Genomic DNA, 6,469 nt, shown 5'->3' on the forward strand with positions numbered 1-6,469 from the left:
GCTGCCCATGACATTGCCACTGCCACGGCTACATCTGTGATGCAGCTCCCTCTCAACATGCTCCAACTTTCACTACTAACTGTTGCACTGCAACTCAGTTACTGAGAAGTAACTGACTTCACCCAAATACTGACATTTTGGTCAGTCTTGAAGCCTCTTCTGTTGCTATCTTGTGCTCCCTCTGTTGCCATTGTACTACTACAACCTCTTATGTTCCTCTCGCACTGCTGCAACCTCCACTGAGCTGCTGTAGACTTCTGCACTCTAGCACTACCATGTTGCTCCATCACACCTTGCTCCACCCGACACCTATCATCATGTTATTGCTAAGTTGCAGGAAACACAGGGTAGGAGGTCGTTTCTGTACAGAAACGGAAACGAAACCCTGAAACGTGTGTGGTACAGCCATGAAACACGTTTCCAACCGTACTGGCACGTTTCTCGATGCGGAAACATGGCCAGTGTGGAAAAAGTCCCGAAAAAATCGGGATTTATTCCTAAAATTGCGATTTTTTGGGCAAAAGGATTAAATCAGCCGATTTTTTGGCAATTTTTTCATAAACGAAAAAATCGTGATTTTATAGAAATACTCCCGATTAAATCGTTAGTCAATGGAAAAAATCGGCGTGAAATTTTTTTTAGCGGATAAAAGACCGCAAAGGGTTATATCAGTTTAGTTTTTGGCCTGTGCGTTTTTCATTGCTCGCTGTGGCTGCTGTGGAGAACCGAGAGAACGAGGGTTTGCAAGCGTGGAGAGGAGCCGGCGTAAATTGTGACCTATTGATAGCATTTGCCAAGGTTGAATAACTGTTCCAGTTCAACATTGCCGGTAGATCCAATGTTAAAACTTAAATCCTTTCCTGTTTAGTGTTTATACTATATCCTACATGCTGTTACGTTAGAAATAGTAAATACAGAAGCCCATAAAACGTTTTGAGCAGAGAAGACAACTCTGCCATTCAACAACATGGTTTCTTCTTTCACAGTTCTTCAACAGTATTTCCGTGGCATGGCTTCTTAAGGACAGTAGTTTTAGAATCATTCTTTGGTAGAAACCAGAGGTAAAACCTTAGGCTATAGTCATTGCCAGTTAATTGAAACTTTATTGCTTTTCATTTCCCTATAAATATTAAAAAGTTTCAACAATGAAAGCACGTCTACAGGCATATGATCCGTGCTTTTCATAGACACTAAACAATAGATGCTTTTAGAATAATTGAATGCTGTTGACAGATATATGAACTATATTTGATTAATATGGATGTTCAACTTCATATACATAATCAAATGCAGCGTACACAATGGATACTGCTAGTAAAACAAAAGTCCTGCATGAATTCCAAGTCAAAGGGAATTGAATCATTCATCGTATCATAGGATCAACAGTTACAATGAAGGTCTGTTTAGGACAGCAGAAAGCATGAATTTGATGAGTAAAATAATAAATTCAACCACAAAAATATCAACTGCTGTAAAAAAGGATGGTGAAATAGTTGAATCAAACCATTGAATATATGCCTGTGAAAAGGAAACTTGCTGATGCCTGTTACATGGTAGCTTTCCTCACTTGCACTATGCTAATTTTTTAACAGATTCATGCCCATGGAGTCACATTAATGCCTATGAAATATTGAAATTTGAATCTGTTAGTGGGCAGTGTAGAGTAGCACAGTTGCAGAAAGGGCATCAAATCACTGTGACTGGTCACTGAACGACATTTAATATTTCCATATTTTGGGAAAAATATGATCAAATTTTATGTGATGTATTACGGTATTACCTATGGATTCTTGTCATATATTATTGAGAAGTCATATATATTACAGTGACATTTTGTTCTGTCATTAAATTGATGGATCATTGCTACTATTTTGATGGATCATTGCTAATTGAATTTGTTTCAATTTTTTTTGTGCCCAGGTTTAAACTTTAAATTCAAGCTCAAAGTTTAAAACAAAATGCCGAGGATTTTGGATTCTATGTGGGAGTTTGGTGAGCCTGATGCTACACCCGAAACTGGGGGGTCAATAAAATGTATTTGACTTGCAAGTTGTGTGGCAAGCATATGTCAGGAGGCATCAATAGATTAAAATTCCATTTGGGGCAAATTCCAGGGCAAAATGTTGAACTTTGCAAAACACCAAGTCCAGAAATCATCCGACGGACCATTCAATCATTGATGGATAAAGAGGAAGGAAAAGACACCAGGGCAGCACTAAGAAACCAACTTGTAGGGGGCTCAAGAGTGGGGGGAATGAGAGTGGCAGTGCGTCTACAGCAGCATCACCTTCCTCACCCATGGGTACTCATCCTTCTATCTCATCTTTTTTTGTTCCTAAAACAACAGCTGGTTCACAACCTGGGATCAAATCATCAATGAAAAAAAAGGAAAAGGCAAAAGCTGACAAGTTGGTCAGTAGGTGTCTTCTATGGAGTGATGTTCCTTTCAACATTGCCAAGACAAACCCATTCTACCAGCCTATGTTTGATGTTGTTGCTGTCGTTGGCCCGGGGTACAAAGCCCCCACTTTTGCAGAATTGAGAGGGCCTCTTCTTCAAGATGAAAAGACTGAGTGCACTGCTAGATTGGCAGAGTTTAGGGCATCATGGGAGCACACTGGATGCACAGTCATGTCAGATGGTTGGACTAACCAGAAGGGTAGGACCCTTCTTAACTTCTTGGTTAGTTGTCCCAAGGGGACAATGTTTAGGAAATCAGTTGATGCATCTGCACACATTAAAGATGCACGTACATTATGTGAGTTGTTGGACCTCTTCATTCAAGAAGTAGGCCCAAGCAATGTTGTCCAAGTCATAACGGACAACATTGCAAATTATGTTATAGCTGGCAAGATGCTTATGGAGAGGTATCCTAACTTGTTTTGGACACCTTGTGCTGCTCATTGCATTAACTTGATGTTGGAGGATATAGGTAAAATTCCTACTGTGAGGGATATTGTTGAATCATCCAAGAGCATAACAAAATTTATATATAATCATTCATCTGTGCTTAGCTTGATGAGAAAATTCACCAACAACAAAGAGTTGGTGCGGCCTGCCATTACACGATTTGCCACTACTTTCATATCTCTTCAGTCTCTGTTGAATTCTATGTGGGAGGTGAAGAGCATGTTTCTCTCAGCGGATTGGCGTTCTTTATCTATTAGCCGCAAACCGGAGGGAGAGGGCATATGCAGAATAGTTTCATATGATCAGAGCTTTTGGGCAGGAGTAGAGGAGGTGTGTGCCATTTCAGAACCTTTGGTAAAGGTTCTTCGGTTGGTTGATGGAGAGAAGCCCGCAATGGGCTACTTGTATGAGGCCATGGATAGGGCCAAAGAAGCCATCCGTGCTTATTATGCAGATAAGGGAGACGAGGGCTTAGAGAAACAACAGGTCATATGGAGAGTGATTCCCTCCATCACCCCATTCATGCTGCAGGTGTCTACCTCAACCCTGCATTTTCTTATGCTTGTAGTTTCAGATTTGATGTTGAGGTGATGGATGGATTCTTCACTTTTGTCGAGAGGATGGTGTCATCTGAGTAAGAACGTGAGGAGATTTCTAAAGAAATGGAGGTCTATAGGATGGGAGGTGGCACATTTGGTTTTAACATGGCTATTAAGAATAGGACGACCAAAATGCCAGGTAAGCTTCAGTTTGTTTCAAACTTTCAAGTTTAGAATTTCAATGTTTTTTTTTTATGTTTCTCATTCTTCTTTTAACTTGTAGATGCTTGGTGGACAAGCTATGGTGCTAGAATACCCCATCTCCAAAAGCTTGCCATTCGAGTGCTCAGCCAAACATGCAGTTCCTCTGGGTGTGAGCGCAACTGGAGTGTATTTCACAAAAAGCACAACAGGTAAAAACTAAAAAGATTTCAAATTAAATTTTTTGAATTCGTTTGATAAATTTTAATATTTAAATTTTCTAAGTACTAAAAAATTTACAATCTATGACCCTAATACAGATTGGAGTCCCAACGCCTCAATGACATGGTCTACATCTACTACAATCTTTGATTGTGGGTGAGACAGTTCAAAAACCTACTGATGTGGAAGCCATCTCGTTAGACAATATTGATACCACCACTTCATGGAGAGTCGAGACTGAGAGGCCGATCTTGGACACGATCTCGGATTGGTTAGGTGTGGATCTAGAGGATGTAGCAGTTGCAGAGGAGGGAGAGCCAGAGATAGAGGAGGAGGCGGAGCAACATCAGGGTCAGGAGGCAGTAGCAGAGCTGGATGAGGATGTTGAGGAGGAGGTGACACCATCTAGGGTGGGCAGCAGCAGCGGTAGCATAGCACAGAGGCCACCTCTTCCATCGGCTTCTAGAGGACGATTGTGTCCATTTCATTTTGTATCCCCAGGGGCAGGGTCTTTTTCCTCTAGAGGAAAAGGCAAAGCCATTCCCTATTCCCGGAAAAGGGGAAGAGGATCTCAGTGACTGATTAGTGATTACTTGATGACTTTTAGATGACTCATGATGTACATTTATTATATTTTTTGTTGATATTTTGACTCTTGAGAGTTGAGACTCAGACAAGACTCAAAATTCAGGAGTTGATTCACTATTTTGATATGTGATGTAGCACTAGACTTCATATACATATTATATATTAGCTTTCTTTACATGTTTATGTGGAAATGCATTTATTTGATGTTGTGGATACTCTAGATGTTAAGAAAAAAAAAATTAAATGAATAATTTTGTGTTTTTTAATTTTGCCAACTTTTTCGAAAAACTCCCGACTTTGCCGAGTTTTTCAACTTTTGGACCCTTGCCGAATTAATCCCAACTTCGACTTTTTCCACATTGGCCAGTACAGCCTGAAACGCGTTTCACGGCCGTATGACGCACATTTCCACTTGTAACTTGTGTTTTTTTAATTGTTTTTTATTTGTTTTCTAATTTATTATTAGGTTTTCCTAATGACTTCTAGTTGCTTCTAGATGCCTGTCTAAAGTTATAAAAGTGAACTTTTTCCCTAGTGTTGATATGCAGTTCATCAGGAAGTTTGAGGCCTATGAAGTAAAAGTGATATTCTCCTTTATTTTTCATTTTCATCCTTTTACTTAAATTTTTAACATTACCATGAAATGACTCAAGATGTTTGAGAGTGGTTTCGCCCTCATTGGATTTCATATGGAGAAAATAGAATTTTCGATCTCACTCAAAATCCAGCAGACTTATTTGTTTTTCAGGATTTCAAGATTGGGGGGATTGCAATGTTTCCATTGGATTTTATCATGTACTAGGGTATGGAACTTGTATTTAATCAAGAGAACGAAGCCCTCTATGCAGGGGAGACTCCCAATAATCAAGAGCATGTAGGGTACTAGGGTATGAAACTTGTATTTTATCAAGAGCATTAAGGTCGTTCGACTATGTAGGAGGAGACTCCCAATCAAGCACGAGACAAGAAATTAGAAATTTCTCATGGCTGATTTTGGATATTTCTATTTTCATTATGTGATCATTCATGAGTAAATGTGATGTAAATTTAGAGACTTCTAGTTTATGCATTGACAATTGACAATTTTATCATAATGTAATAAATTAGAATGTATCATATATGCTTTATGATTGCACATATTTCTTAAATGTCCTACTATATATATATATATATATATATATATATATATATATATATTTGCGTTTCCTCATTTCCAAAATTTGGGGAGGTCGCGTTTCATATCGGTTCCCGTTTCGGAAACTCGTACCCATTTCCCTGTTTCTTGCAACCTTGTGCTATTGTCTTTAAGGGCTCCTATAGCCAAATGTGATCCGAGAGTATGGGCACCTCAAGGATCCTGCCCCTTTTCTGTAGTCCTCTCGACTACAGCTCCAAGTTTCCCCACCTCTTCTCTAGAGGCGCATGAGCACTCATGGCATAATCGTCATCAGTCTCGACATCCTTCTCCGCCTTTGCTGGAGCAGCCTTTGAGTCGGAAGCTTCTCCCTTGCCTTTCTTCCTGGGGCACTGAGAGGCATAATGTCCCAGCTCCCCCCAGTTGAAGCACTTGACCTTGGAGATGTCTTTCTTCCTTCTCTTTTGTAGCCCCTGTTGTCTCGCAGGTGCGAGAGCTGCATCCTTCTCCTCCTCCTTGATTCGAACTCCCTTACCACTACTCCCTGCCTTGGTCAATCTCCTGAGCTCTTCCTGTCGAAGAGTTGCCCACATCTCCTCCCAACTGGGGAGAGTTGCTCTGCCCAAAATGCTTTGGACAAACGTCTCCCACTCCTCGGATACTGCATTCAGGGCAGTCCTGACTAAGAACTTTGGATCTGGAGTAGACCCCACGGAAGTAAGCTGGTCGCAAATCCCCTGCAATCTGAGAAGAAAGGGATCTATCTCCTCCCCTTTCTGCATCTAATATGACCTCAGTTGATTCTCCAATAACATCTTCCGCTGCACGGAAGATCCCTGGTATAAGGTGGTCAGGGTGTCCCACATCTCCTTTG

This window comes from Pinus tabuliformis, chromosome 4_2 (genome assembly GCF_031772625.1).
Source record: "Pinus tabuliformis cultivar Carrire ecotype Pingquan chromosome 4_2, CPIR1, whole genome shotgun sequence".
Lineage (NCBI taxonomy): Eukaryota > Viridiplantae > Streptophyta > Pinopsida > Pinales > Pinaceae > Pinus > Pinus tabuliformis.